The sequence below is a fragment of the Lagopus muta genome, chromosome 2 (genome assembly GCF_023343835.1).
Source record: "Lagopus muta isolate bLagMut1 chromosome 2, bLagMut1 primary, whole genome shotgun sequence".
Classification (NCBI taxonomy): Eukaryota; Metazoa; Chordata; class Aves; order Galliformes; family Phasianidae; genus Lagopus; species Lagopus muta.
The window spans coordinates 103,687,701-103,703,337 of NC_064434.1; the positions used below are offsets into that span (position 1 = coordinate 103,687,701).

Consider the following 15,637-nt stretch of genomic DNA (forward strand, 5'->3'; position numbering starts at 1 on the left):
TAATTTTTGATAGCATTCAGTTTTCTGATGCCACTTTAAGAAAAAATAAAAATAAATCCTATTATTCATATCCTATTATGATAATTATATAATTATCCTATTATAAATATTTTTCTCAAATTTCTAGTTTTTATAAAGATTTGCTGTTGATTTAAAATGATTACCACTGCTTTTATTGAGAGTATAGGGAAAGCCTCCTGCCTCCAAAGGTTTTAACAGCCAGGGCAAGTTGGAAGCAGAGTGACACATGTGGAGCACACGGCCGTGGAAGATGAGAGCCCAGCACGCAGTCCCTGCTTTCTTCATGTCTATTGGAGGGATTTTAGTCCAGCAGCAAGATCCATCATTGGTTCGTTATGACATGTTTGCTCCCCCAAATACCCTTCCTCCAAAAGGCAATTAACAGGTTGTGTTTGTGGATCAGCTTCCTAATGGGAGCGATGAGATGTTTGTATCAAGAGCAATTCTGCTGTTGCTTTATTTTTAGCAGGCCTCTGAGCTCCTGACTAATGAAATACATCATCTGTCATACTCCGAATTTATTTTTACTGCGAGGAACATTAATGCTGAAAAGACACCAACCCTGCACTTTGATGGTCTATTAGCACATAGTCCACGGTGTTTACCTTCTAGATCATAATGTACTTCTGTGAAAGAGGCTTAGATAGCACCATCCCTGTGCCCACCAGTACTTCTTCCAGCTTGGGGGGAAAATCCCCTGAGGTGATACTGTATGTTATGGATCAGCTGGAATGAGCAATGGTTAAGGTGGGGGAGTGCAAGGGAGGCTCATCTTCAAGAAATAAAAATACCTAGTTGAAACTGGCAGCTGTAATGTGGTGGTACTGGCCAAATGAAAACAGCCCTACTCAGAGATCAGTTCAGCTAACACAGCTGCAACCAGCAAAACAGCAGAGAGCTACTCTGCATGAGAGGGAAAAGGAGGAGCAAATTAGTCTTGGATGTCAGTAATTAACAGCTGGCTGGCAAGGGGGCATTTTGTCAGCCCAGTGGTGGGAAGCTCTTTATTACAGATAAAGTCTCAGCATGGTCCGGGCAGGGAAACCTGCCTCTTGTCATGGTGGAAGTGAGGAAGTCTGCTCCTGTTTTGCACTGATTGATGTGCTGCAATAGGCAAATAGCGTGTTCATTCCTCATTTTCAGAAAATATATTTCTCATAACTACTATATAAAGGATGTATCTCAGACCTCTAGCATGAGTTTATTAGGGAAATAGTACCTTTAGTACTGGGCTAGGAATAAGATGAAACTTCTAATCATACACACATGGGAAATTTGCTTTTTAACTTTGAAACAGATGTTGAATGCTAGAATTTTGCTTTCTAGATCAATAATTCTTTTGAGATCTCTTCCACGTGTGGAAGACTAATGTGGATGAAATTACCCAGGTTTTGCTTTTGCCTAACGTGATCTTACAGATGATAAGCTGATCAGAGTATGATTCTACCAGTTAAAATTACGGGGCTGCTTTTCCTTAGATTTTGATAAAAGATTAACAAAGTTTTATTCCTAATCTCTCAAAATATTTTGCAGAGCTTCTGTCATTGATTCCTGCTTATGAATAGGTAAAACAGCGTACTGAAAACTGCTGGGCAAAACTGTTGTGCTGAATTCTTGGCAAGTTTCAGAAAGACAAATGTGATGTTTTCAGACCATCACCCAGTACAGCTGCAGTCACCCAACAGGCCAAAAGCAAAATCCTGATCTTGGGCACCTACTTTCTCTTAAGCAAACCTTTCCTCCTTGTAAGTAATGTCCCTGGCCTTAAAAGCTCCCTTTGTTATCAATTGCCTCTATTTGAACCACATGAGGTTCTTTTTCAGGCAAGAGTTGATTGCAAGCTAGGCAGACTTCAGTCCTCACCAGCTTACTGTCTTTCTGCAAGGCAATTTTCTCTTGGTTGGTATTACACTAAATGTACTTATAGCAAAATGTACCTTCCTGCTTGGTAGAAAGAAGGATCAAAAGCATGTAGGTGCCTTTTCAAGTCTTGCCTCATTGCTCTGCCTTACTTCTATGCTTGGAAAATCCCATCATTTTCAGGACAGATTTACATCCTTGAAAGCACATTTAAGCACAAGGGTATATATCTCCAGTGATGCATCTCATGAAAGAAAGTGGTTTGGATGTAATATCAAGGATGAATTCACCTTCTGTCATCTCTTTATGAGCACATTACTTGCTGTTTCATAATTATGGAACAAAAACATTTAGCAGGCATTGTTCCTCACTGTTAACTAGCAAAAGGAGGAAAGGGACTCTGAGCAAACAGATCAAATCCAGAGGAGAAGATAGGATGGAAGGAAAAAGCTGGAATTTGAGGAATGAGGGATGTAGGATTTGGTTTGGCTTAGTTGCAGTTGCAGCAGCACCCCATTGTAGTAGAAGATGGCTTATTTACTTTTTTTTTTTTTTTTTTGTTAATGTAAACTGTTTGAGAGCCAGAAGATATATATAAATAAAATACATTTTTAATCCACCATGGTATTAAAGTACTCTTTGTAGAACTGTCCAGCGCATGCCAGAAATGAGCATTGCTGGGCACTGCTGCTTGCCAACTTCAGTCAGTTCAGTGGTAGTGGAGGAGCTGCTAACATGGTCAAAAGATGGCCCTGATGCCCATCTCTTCCTTTTACGTTTGGTCTCCTAAAACAGTTGAGAAACAAGAAGGCAGCTTGGATGATTCAGTCTGCAGGCCAACGGCCATGGTGTGTGCAGCATGTGTCACTTCTCAAGTATTGAAGCATATCGTGCTGTAGGAAAAGTCACAGACAACACGGGTGATCTTTAGTGTGTTAGGATCAGGACAATCTATGCAGTGAGGTCAGATATGGTAGCACTGAGGGCAAGCTACTTGAGTCAGGTAGATAAAAGGTTCTTTTAATTAAGGGATCTGCCAGAGAGAAAATACTGCTTTTAAGCCTTTGACATTCTTCTTATTTGGCTAAAGAATATTGGCTGTTTGTCAATTCTCTCTTCTTCTCTTATTTATATGATTCATAGCACTAACACCAGATAAGTTTTCCCTTCTCTCTCTGCCTCCTTCAGTTCAAGGGATGCTTAACAAGATTTCTGGTGAACAGACACTGCAAAAGCAGTGTGCTAGGTCAACACAGCCATCCCACTGCAAAAGTGACTTCTGTCATTCAGTAGGGAGATGCTGCCATCATTGAGATAAGTGGATAGTCAGGCTGAGGTACTCCCTAAGGCTCAGCATTGCACAGAAGTGAAAATCAGTGGGAGACATCCTGTAAGAGTTGTAGTCTTTTATAAGTTTGGGACTCCTGGTTTTGTACAGCTTATTTTGTAGATCGCTCAACTTTGTGGTGATGACTTTGGTGTGGGGAATTATTTTTGTTGATGTGAACAAAGCTTGTAAAGACAAAGCTTGTATCATAAATGTTGATGGATGTATATTCTAATAATTAAAAAGCTGCTTTTTTTTTTCCAACATCCAGAGCACCCTGTATGTCTGCAAGGAGCTGCTGCTTCTAAGCAGAGGCCATGTATGACTCCAAAGGTTTCCTGAGCTCAAGTAGTTAGTGATGCCAGCTGGAGCTCTGGAGAGGCATTTCTCTGAGTTAGCCTGGCCAAATGCAAATAAGTCATAAGCCTGTCTCTCAAGCCCAGCTTTAAGGCAGCCTCTGCAAATTACCAGCCTCTCATCACTGCGTCATGGCTTGCTTGTCTCTAGCACAGGGCTCAGCTCACAGCCTTTTACTGCTTAGTTTCTGCCATCAGTCTATGCCTCTAAAAGCAACTGCAGAAGCCAAGCTAGGGCACCATCAGCTTTGTTATCATGGGCAGCCTCACCTGGGGCTCACCCACACCTGCTGGCTCTAATTAAGATCAGCCCTGGTGTCATGGTTTTATGTTTTTTTTTGGTTTTCAGTAATCCGCATCAAAACATCATATAGTGTACTGGGAGTTAAAGTGTTAATGCTCCAATTCCAGGTACCTATCCCTGTACGTTACAGAAGTCATGGGATCTGGCCCTTCTGAGTGGGGCGGTCTCATACTGCCTTGCAGTGAGTGCTGGAGGGTGCTTTCCTAGCCGTTCCAAGCTTTTCAGGTTTGACTCGGTCTCAGGAACTCTCTCTCTCTCCTATCTTACTTGATTTATTAGTCTCAATTTTTTTAGATTATATTACATTGTGTTACCTTGCATTTGGATATCATAGTTAGTAAAACAAGTTTTCCTCCATGGATTGTTGCCGCTGTTTTTTCTCCCTTCCTTCCTTCCCATTTTGTGGGGCTGTGGTGTGGGGGAGGGCAGGGACCTACTGCCCCCCTGTCGTGGTCATAGATTGATCCAGTCAACTCCGTGACACCTGGGCATCTAGAACTTTCTTAGAGCTGTTGTGCTGCTCCTTCTCTAGACACGTCTCTTATATGGACCTCAGCCAGGCTGATGAACTAAGTCTCTTTTCTTTAAGCTTGTCTCTGTCCTGTAGGTGGTATCTCTGGTTGATGTGGTTTTGTCTGTGGTCCTCTCTCCTCAGTGCTTGGCCCCTGACCTGATGTATTGCATCACCTGGCTTACCTACCTTTCATCAAAGCATTTTGGCACGGAGGTTGTCTTGCTGGTACTAACTCACCTGCTTTAGCAGTAAAATGTTGTGAAGAATTTTGAATCTAGTAGGGGGGAAATATCCTTTTTCTGATAAGTCATCCATACCTTGTAGGCACTAAACAAGGTGCATCAAAGAGGATTGCATACATGGGCTGCTGCTGAACTGTGAGCTGTTATCTTTTAGTAACGTGTCTGGAATCCCTTTGTAGTTCACAGTGCGTGTTACAATCCCCTTAACAGGGTAAGCACATTTGTTGTGCAGCAGCACAGCTTCAGCAGCACAGAGTTTTAGTGCTAGTTCACTGATAAGCCATAATTAGTCTCATTTCATTGAAAGAATCCGTTTTAGCTTTAATTAATGGAAATAGGACGGCCTGTACTGTTTCAAGAGGTGCTTTTATGAGTATGGTGTGTACAGGACAGTGGGGGAGCATCGATGGTTTCTTCTGTGATGAGGGGTGTGTGTGTTTTCATGTGACAGCTGAGTCCTGTCTGCCCATCAGCAACACAGAGACTTTGGTCCCAACACAGAGTTAAGGTGAAGGTTTTCATTCACTTTTGCAGATCACCTTGGATAAATGCACATCATGTAATTAAGAGTTAAAGCCTAGGGATCTGAAAGTACTGATCTGCGGTGCTGGCAGAAATGAATCAACAGGAGGCATTTACAAAGCTAAAAATCACAGTGGCAAAGATGGGAAAAGAAGTAATGCAACTTGAGGAAGAAGAATTTGGTTTTTTTTTCCCTTGGGCTCTTCTGTGTCAAATTATTTCTAATGCAAAGTCTTTGGTGGTTTTTCTTGATCCAGATTTGTAACGATAGACGTGAAGAATTGCTTCTTTTCTCCAGTGTGTCTGGCAGGAGTCTGATTTCTGAGCATCAAAGGTCTGTGGTTGACCACTATGGTCAGAGCACATAGAGAGCAGGGTTGGAATGCTGTAGTAATTAACTATGAGTTAATCATACTTACTGCAGCTCTATTGTTAGAAGGTTCTCAAGCAATAGCTAAATTCAACAAAACTAAAAAGTACCAGATCTTAGCTGATAATATTGCTAAAGCAGTTTGGATGAGAGAGTCTAACCAGCACACAGCGAATGTTGTGAAAGTCGTGGTCAGTTGGAAGTAGAACTAAATGCAAGTCTTTGCTTACAAATGCTTCATGAGGCGTGAATGCAAACAGGGTCAGACCTCTGCAGAGGCCATAAAAACTAAAAGGAACAGCGGCGTTGGGGGAAGAGAATTCTGATATCTGGCAGCTGACTAATGTCAAGTGACATCTGTTAAGTGAAAGAGTTGCACCCTTGGCTGGTGAGGGCCAGCCACACAGCTGCAGAACTAATTCTGCAAGCTGCTGTGCCACACTGGGACTGGTGTCCAGAAGCATTAAAGCAAAGAACACAAATCTAGTCAGACAACATCACTGAAGTGTCATGAAACATGAAAAAGGCTGCTGTGGCCCTGCATGTGCCCAGAAATGCTCACTGAGGAATGTTTGAGCAGCTGCTCTGAAGCCTTACTTCAATGTGGGGTCAGTGACCAGCACTGGTTCTTGTTATACGTGTGCCTGCCTGTCTAATGGGTGGCTTTGGAGTGTTAATAATTTGCTCCCTGCTATGCTCTTTCTAAGGGATAATGCACTGCAAAGCTTCCTACTGACTTCTTGCCAGTGGAAGAAATAGGCTGTACTTAGCGTGATTTAATACACTAAGCTTTGGAAACCATTAGTGTCTGCAGCCCTCTTGCAACAGTGCCGGCCAACACGTTCTATCAGTGTCCTGCAGCTGCTCCCAAACAAGTGAGCGAACCTACTGCTGTCTGCTTATCCAGAACTGAGAGTTTGTGGCTGTTTGTATTCCTGTAATCGTGAGGCAGACGCTAAAGAGACTTTACAAAGAGAGATAGAGAAGAGTGAAACCAAGTGCTTTCTGCAGCTCTTGTTCCCATCAAATAATTGATGAAACAAAAGGGCAAAGAATACATCTCAAAGGCACTCTGAAATTGAAGTGCAAATCACTTGTTCAAATACACAAGAGAGCAGTAGCATGGGTGTTCCACGGATGGACATCTGCTGTTAAGCACTCTCTGGCTTGCTGAACTTGTGGCTGATGCTGAGATCCCAGTGCTGCTGTAAGAGCTAGAGATAAGAATGGCACACCAAGATGCAGATATCTGCATGGAAATGGGGGTGTGTGTATGAGGAGTCGTGCTGCTCTGCCATGAAGGCTGCTCCGAAGGGCTTTCACTACTTCTCTTCTTGTTCTGCTCCCCTCAATGAGCTATTGTTGCAATTGCTAAAGATTTCCTGTTATAATTCTCTAATTGCATCTTCTTAAAAGATTCAACCAAGCTTCAAGTATTTGAGATGAAATTCACAGTGCGGAACTCTACTATGAGCTAAAAATTAGATTTAAAAAAAAAAAGTCATTTGAAGCCAATTTTTTGGTTTTTTTTATTAAACTTCTTGATTTCCTTTGGCCTTGCACAGACGGGAGACCCTACGAAGAATACAGGTGCTCTCTTGCTGAAGGGTCTCAGCTTTCTGTTGAGACAGCTAAGAAAGCTCACAGTGTCCTTTAACACTTCAAGATCTATTAATGAAAAAGAGCGAGTTAAGGCTGAGAAGTATTCAGTTCAATTTAGCTGTTCTTCCATGTATAGAGTTAAAGCGATAATGAATCGTAATGCAATTATGAATGCTATGGCTTCTGGGTACCTGGTTTGTGACACTGTTAATCACATTGGAGATGGAGAGCACTCGGCTGCAATCCAGGACAATTTGTTACACAAGGCAGAGATGGAAGTCGTTATTCTTCTGGTGTCTCCGGTGGTTAAATCTGCTCTGTCAAATGATGAAGTGTGGAATTGTTAATATGAGCTCACAGATTTTTGAAACAAAAGTTATTGTTTTTTGGTTTGTTTTTTTTTTTGCACCTCGGCTGTGAAGCTGCAGATTTATTTCTAAAATCTTAATGATATTTAATATTCCCTAATATCTTCTTGGCTCTGTTCCCTCAGTAGTTTGGCCAGTGAACTAAATCTGTTGCCTGCAGTCTTGTCAGAAGCTTATATTAAGACAGCAGAGGCCAGTAATGTATTTCAATATGATACAGAGCTATCAGTATTGCAGATCTTAATACTGGAATTCAGCAAATAAGGTCTGTAATTCTAATCCCAGCACTGCAGGATCACATTGCTTTTGTGGAGAGGTGACTAATGGTAGTGAAAGCAATTAATTATGAAATGGAATTATGAAGCAAATGAATTTCCAAGTGAATTAGATCACAGTTCTTTGGGCTTCTTAGTGAACCACAACCTTAATGAACAGTGTCAATGGATATCACAGACAAAAGAAGCAGACAGAAGGCTTTTAGATGTATCACATCTCAGAGCAGAATTTGATATGATTCTTATTAGCTATGTATTTAGTGAATGATACCTTTTCTTCTGCTGTTGCCTTTCTGTTATGCTGTGATACCAAACCTACTTTGTGTTTCCAAAGGGAAGTAGAACTATGATAGCAATATTTTCTCTGAAAATATCTCAAGCAAAGATCTTAGTAATCATGCATCAGTGTTTTCATGTCCATTGCATAGCAGGGCATAGTATCTCAGGCAGCCCTGAACTTGGAGCTCTGGTGCTTTGCACTAATTTTGTTGCTATCATAACACCACGGCACCTGTAGTAAACTCTTACACACATGTGATCCCTTGTGAGACACCCAGGCTGTTGTCCAGGTGGAGATTTGAGCAGTGGAACACAAGCCAAAGTATGAGGTTGTGAAGTGTAATAGGAAAGGCTGAGTAATGTCAGCCTCAAACTAAAGTGAGGGGCAGTAAGAAGTGTAACTAGACTTGATTAGAAGGAAAGGCAAAGTAACAGGAATTAACCTCAGAGTTCAAGGGTTTTTTGCAAATTTGGAAGTAGACAAAGGGAGGTCCTTTCATATGAGGTGGTCAGATGTTCTTTGATAGGAAGTGTTTCACCTGAGCTGCTTAGAAGTGAATTTCAGTGACTTGTTTTGTGCAGTGGCTCATGAAATATTCACATTGACTGACAAAAGAGCTTTCTCTGACATATTGGCTAATGGCTGAAAGACTCAGCAACAGTGATAATCGTCAGACCTGAGCTGAGCCAAGGCATCTCTAGGGACATGCTGTGGAAAGTGGTAATAGCTGGTGTCCTTTCTAATACCTTTCCTAGAGAACGGGATGAAACTGCCTGGAGATCCTACCACATTGAAGGGAAAAGCTCATTCAGAAGGAGGGGAAAATGGGCAGAAATCAGATCAACTTCACCCTGAGAAGAGAACTCGCACCCTGCAGAAGAGGTGGGTGGAAACAAAGATGAGGAGTGAGAGCTGGGAAGGTGTAGAAGGCAGCAGGTGCAGAAGGGAACTGAAGACCCTGTGGAGCAAATTTGGTTCTTTTTCATAAATATTAAAAAAAAAAAAAAAAAAAATATCACTACAGGGAAAAAAGAAAAAAAAAAAAAAACAAAAACATTGCAGCAGACAAAAGAGGAGTGAGAGGGAACAGAGGACTGTTTCAGCAGTGGTCTTCTCAATGGATCACACAACAGTTTCTGACCATTTAGTTACCAGGAAAATGTTGACAGGGTAAAGGATTTTATGTGAAAAGGAAAAATTACTTGGAGAGGGTTGGAAAGGTAGGGGAAAATGAGCAGAAGTGAAGGCCTGGGGAAGAAGGGAGGGAGGGAAGCAGATGCCAGAATCTAGATCAGGCCACCAGATCTGGGTCCACTCTGGATAGGAACATCCTCCTTAAACACAATCTCTATTTTCTTTACTGTGGATGTACTGAAGGGGATCTGGGGCAGCTGTGGGGCTTGGGATCGAAGTATGAATGGCCTGGTTTGGGGTTGGGAGCCCAGCAATTGTGCTGCATGGACATTCCAAGCTCCATGGGAAGCAAGAATCCTGGCAACAATGGCACTGGGAGCTGTACAGGCTTCCTATCTTTAGGACACAAGGTGTTTGTGCTGCATGAACACACCTCAACAAATTGTGTTGGTATCGTTGCAGGAGGTGGACATGGTGGCCCTTGGGGGTCCCTTCCAACTCAGGATATTCTGATTGCTGAACTGCTACTTACAGCTTTTCACAACCTTCCTGCTTGTTGTTCTTCACTGCGCCTGTTTGAAAGTGTCTTGAAGATGAAATTATTTCCTGGAGGAATTCTGGTATGTTTTTTTCCCCCAACAGTTCATCATTCTTATCTGCTGTATTCATTGTCAAGAAGCAGGTGTTATTTATTGTACGTATACTGAGTAATTTAAACCACTATCTTTTTTCTTTTTTCTGGAAGTTTTGTTATTTACTAACTCCTGCCAAGTCGTGTCTTTTTACTGTTCTAGAAGTTTGACTTCATGTCCCTTTTTACTATCATCCAGATGTGTTGTTTTTTATTTTTCCCTACAGAAATTTTTCCTTAATTCCTTTCTCAATGTTTACTTGACTGAAAGGATACGATTCCACTGATTAGTCCATTTTAAGTCCCTACTTCTGTATTGAGAGAAAACAGAATGTTCTACTTTCTTTCCTTCCACCATTGGATAGCAAAGGAACCAAAGACCAGACATGAGTTGTTTGGTGCATGTCCTCTTGTAATGACACATCCATCATATGAGCTGCATGTCAAGCCAGGCAGTAAGCTTCTTGTATTTCATGTGAATGTGGGAGTTTCCTTGCCCCTGTTATGGGGTCCTAGAGAGGACACAGAGATCAGATTATTCATCTGCCCTACAGACACCCATTTAAACATGCCAATTATTATTGGATGCCCCTCACTGCTCTAAACACTCAGCACTCACGCATCATGTCCCAGTCTGATGCTTATCTCAGTTACAGATGTGAGGATATTGCTGATTCCTGGTGAACTAATCAGCCCTGTTATTACCATCAATTCTTCTCCGCGGAACTGTCATCTTCCTAATTTCTCCTAATCTCATGCTTAGGCAGATCGTTATTATAAATTAAATGTAGGGGCTCTGTTTTCCCTTTCTACTCTTCAGTTCACCCCTGTGCCTTTCTAACTGTTCTGAATTTTGTCCTAAATAGTCCTAGGAAAGTGTGTACAAATTTGCATTCAAAACAATCTTTGTGGAGATTCACCATCACAAGAAAATCCAGTTGAGTCATTGTTAAGGAGAAATGGAGAACCCAAAAAAGAGGCTAAGAAACACCACAGCTAACCTAATTAACCAGGGATTGTGCTTGATGAGATGACATTTCATCAATAGTGATATAAGTAGAAAACAAGAGGTAGCAATAAAAAAAAGTGAGTGGTCACAGGAAAAAGAAATCAAAGCTACAGTCATCCGCATTGTTAGATACTCATCTGAAGTGAAGGAAACAGAAATACAGGCTCAGCTGATAATGGAATCTGTACCTGGAATGAATCAAGATATGAAAGCATCAGGAGAGAACAACATTGCTGAGAAATCTATGTATCTTGGCTTTGTTAATGAAGTTTGGAGTCACGGTAACACCTTTGTGCTTTGCAAGAGTGTGCTTGCAGTGGCTATTCTAATTACAATATGTTCAGCTATCTCAGTAAGCAGGCACTGGGGTAAAATTGCAACTCTTCTGATATGTGTTTATTGACAGCAGTGGAGATGTGAATTTTGCTATTGTAAGAGGGTTGAGTCTTAGGCTGTATAGTCAAGAGTTTGCTTCTGAATGAAAAGAATGTACTGAGAATGTTGTTAATTTTTTCTAACCACAAAAATAGATGTAGATAACATGTCATCGTGTCTGCTGGACCACTGATGTTGTTGTAATTTGACTGCACAAAGTTAGTGTGTCATATAATATTTCTGTCAATGTATCTTTCTATTTTCTAAGCAGATGGTGCAATCTGCCCTTTTTCTTTAGCTGAAAAAGGACAGAGGAAAATTTCTGGCTTCTGAAATCATACAAACTCCCCACTGATATCTATGTGAAAAAAGGAAGAGCTGAGTGAGATGTTTACTGGCTTGCAATTTCTAATTTATGAGACTAAAGGCTGTTTATTGTTGGCAGTATTTATTACTTGTTTTCAGTCAGTTTAATTTGTTGTGATTTGGGGTTTGTTTGTGCTTGGACAGGAATTGTTATATTAGTCATAGTAACTGGAGAGGAAGAAACAAATGAATGTTTCATGGAAAGGCTATGAAGCAATTTCTTCTGTAGAAGAGCTGCCTGAGGCTCATGGTATGCCCTCGAGGACAAGCTTCTGATCTACCCTTCATAGCACCTCTTGTTTTTCTGTTCTCTTTTCCCCATCTGTGAAGATGTGAGCAGCCTAGGAAAACACAGCTCCAGAAAAAAATTATTACCTTCATTTCACCTGAGACAGCAGAGTACCAAAATTACGTTACTTGGAAAATAAAGATATCAATAGAGAGAGGTGCTTGTGATACTAAAGAGATGCTGCTAGAGAGGGCATACTTAAAAACAGGTATGGTTTTCTCTTTGCAGAAGGCAACAAGAAGCATTTTCTCAAAGAGGGGAAAAAAGCAAATGCTGGAGTGACTTGTCCGTAAATCCTGGAGCAGAACAGAGTGGCGACCAGGGCTTCTTACCAGGTAGGACCAAGCAGACTTGAGTGCATGTTGTCCTGCAGTTTATAAGGAGTGAAAGAGATAGAGGTCCTTTTGAGATTTACTTTGTCTTCAGCACTGCAAATCTCCCGCAGTAACAAAGAATCGTTTCTTCTCCTACCCGCTCCAAGACACGATTTCTCTCCCTTTTGCAAAGGTATGTGGAAGGGTGGGAGCACCCCTGCTTCATTAAGGCTGTTCAGTGACAGTTCTTTGTAAGTTTAAAGGGAATGCTAAGCAATAGGGAAACCGGTCAACTAACTCAGCAACATAAACTGCATAGACTTGTGATGAAGGGCGCAGTAACTAAGATTACAACTTTTAATTCCAATGTTGGTGGGCCGCTAAAACTACAGGTGTAGCTTTTAGGAGGTTCAGCCTTGACTTTGTAACTGATAAGAGGAGCGAAGCAAGATGAATAGCAGGGATGTGGAGTACTTGAGTGGGAACTGTCAAGCTATGCAAAATATACGCATACACACAGTTTCAGTCTCCTTGACTTAGAAGCACTTAAATCTGAGTATGTTATCATGAACAGCACTAACCATAAAAAGGGTGTTGGTGATCAAAGATGCCTTGTGGGTGCTTGTGCCATCAATAATGCTGTGTATCTGTAGGAATTAGTATGTATTTACATGCAGAGTGACTCGGTCTCACCCTTTGATTTGATTGAGCCCTGCTTCTGAAATAGCTAATAAATCAAGAGGAAGGGGAATACAATCTGCTGGTGTGGATGTGCTGCTCATTTCAAGTGCATCAGGCTGTAGCCTCAGCAGAGGCGCAAAGACTGCGATTACCTGAAACATTGTGCTGCTTTGTGCATGCTGGGTAAGGCAGAGGGAATAGTGGAACTTGGCAATTGCTGCCATGGATTGAATGCAGAACAGTTCTACCCTTCCTAAGGGAAGATTCCACATGTTGGTGTATAAATACTATTTTATGTGCACAAATAGACCTGGGGCAAAGAGAAATATCCTAGCTTACATTCTGGTGGAGAACAGAACATTTAATTCTTTCTAAAAGCAGAGGTAGCTTTGCACATACAGATTTTCCTTTTCCTAGCTTTCATTCTTAAGGATATAAATGCTTGTGTTAGCCAAACTACACCACGCTAACATTGTACTTACACTTTAACTTTAGGTGACTGTAATAGAAAATAGCCCTGCAGGTTGCTTTTTGAATATTCCCTCACAATTAAAAATAGAAAAGTTTTAAAAAGAGCAAAAATCAGGAAGGAGTGCCTATAGTTTTTCCTGCTGAAGAGCTGGATGGAGCGGGATAAGCCTACGCCTGTTGCCCATGCTGCAATGACCCAAAATGTTGAGCAGGAGTGTGGTCCCATGCAATGCTCACACAGCTGATTTCTTCCAAAAACCAGGGCTACAAGCAGCTACGCTGCTATTGCCAAAATGCAATTCCTGTTTTGTTTTATTTTACCCCTTGATGGGTAAAATATGATTGCATTCTGCTGAACCCACGGGAGCAAACTGGGACGGTGTGTCTGAAATCTGTGTGTATGTTCAGGCACATTTTTCCATCCAGCAGCTAGACTCATTTACAGTATATGACATTACCTTGGAGCTCACTGGACATAAATTGACAGTTAAGCATAGCTGTGGGCTACTGCTTTTGGTGCACAGTTGCAGTAAATAATTTAGAGTAATTTCTTTAGCTATTTTGTTATGTTGGTTTTTTAACATTTGTAAACCATTTAAAATGAAAAGACATACTAGGGAGTTTGTTATGAACGTGCCTCAAGATGCCATTTAAAATAATTGTGGTGCTTCAGCCCTGCACAAACCTTTCACAGCGAGAAGATAAATGCACTTTATTAAACAGGAAACATTCACAGTGAAAGTCAACATTTAAATGACTGCAGGAAACAAAATAGAAATCACTTCTTTTGAAATTCACTACTGTTGGTGGAAACAGAGCCTTCACTGCAGCTCAGTTTTGACTGAAGCATTGGATACTGAACTCAAGAGTTAACAATAGGTGAAATTTGCAGTAAAAATAAAAAATACTAATGCTAATAGATAGATTATGGTAGCCATATCTTTATATATATATATATATATTATGGCAAGAAGTCATTTTTTGTATAAAATAGCTTGCAAATGTGAAAGCAGTTGTAAATTCTGGGAGCAAAAAGCAGAATTTGCCACATTAGTTTGCTGGGAACACTGGGAATTACAGCACTGCTGTGGAGGTGACAAGAACAAGAACAAGCACAGGAAAAATGCATGTGGAAAGTTGTGAACGAAAGCAGTGAGTCCAGCCTTGAGCTAGGAGAAGGCTGAGCTTGAAGTTAGAGAAAGCAAAAGATAGTGTCAAAACAGAAATTGTACGATGTTAGAGCAAAGAGCGGATGGGTGAGGTGGAAGTGGATGTGCTAAATATAAGCGATGACAAAAGGGTAGATTGGTACAGACACTGTAAGACAACTGGGAATATGTAACTTGGGCACAGTCTGTACGGATGTGAAGCCAGAGCTGGAAGACAAGGGAAATGCAGATAGCAAGTGACATGTTGTGTTCCCTTTCCCAGCTTGCAAGGACAGCGGGTACAGTAGTGACAGCCAGGGCCAGGAGTCAGCAACGGGAGCAGCACAGGCATCTGCAGCTTGGCCAGATCCTTCCCCTGGTGGGTGCGACTGGTGGTAGCCACTCCAGTGGAGTGGACTCCAACAGGAGAAGGCTTATACCATGTGCCTGACTGCCATCAGACTATTGAAAGGTTCCTCTGTCCCATTATCTCCTGAGCAGATGGCATTGTAACAACCACTTATAGAATCGTAGAATGCATTCAGTTGGAAGGGACATCAGAGCCCCCCCAACTGCTGCCATGGGCTGGCTGCCCCCCACCAGCTCAGGCTGCCCAGGGCCTGTCCAACCTGGCCTTGGGCACCTCCAGGGTTGGGGCACCCACAGCTCTCTGGGCAGCAGTGCCAGGGCTTCACCACCCTCTGAGTGAAGAATTACCCTAGCATCTAACCTAAATCTCCCCACTTTTTGTTTAAAGCCATTCTCTCTTGTCCTCTTGCTATCTGACCATGTAAAAAGTCTCTTTGAGACAATGAATGTGAAGTCAATTATAACTGTTTTGCTTTTGTCAGATAGTAGGTTCTTCTCAATCCCAGTGTAGTTTAGGGTGCAATCACTTTTTGTGTTTCAGACAGGCTGTTTGCAGCACAAGCCTAAGATAAAAACCTCTCCTTGAAAAAAACCCTCTGTGTTCAGGTTGAATCAGAGCAGGAGGCCATCAAATAATGCTGCGTTGAGCACCAAGTGATGTTTTTCTTGCTTTGAAAAGCAAAGGCCACAGTGTCAGGAGCGAAACTCTGTGTGATGGTGCCCCAAAGTCAAGCATGTCTGCTTTGGTTCAAGGGTGGCAAGAGGCAAGGTCTCCTGGGGCAGTGTGGCTCTTCCAAAACAGGACCTCC

General features: G+C 41.7%; 1 protein-coding gene across 3 annotated transcripts in view; it reads left to right on the plus strand.

The window, feature by feature from the left end:
• Nucleotides 1-15,637, plus strand: part of BFSP1 (beaded filament structural protein 1) — an 82,852-nt gene that overhangs the window by 39,176 nt on the left and 28,039 nt on the right. For 2 of the 3 annotated variants that reach the window (XM_048937069.1, XM_048937070.1), the window contains exons 4-6: nucleotides 8,797-8,923; nucleotides 9,638-9,795; nucleotides 12,074-12,180. The gene's annotated coding sequence lies outside the window, so the exon portion shown is untranslated. Of the gene's footprint in view, nucleotides 1-4,046; nucleotides 4,094-8,796; nucleotides 8,924-9,637; nucleotides 9,796-12,073; nucleotides 12,181-15,637 lie in introns of those variants that run through there. The other variant, XM_048937072.1, reaches the window with a different exon arrangement.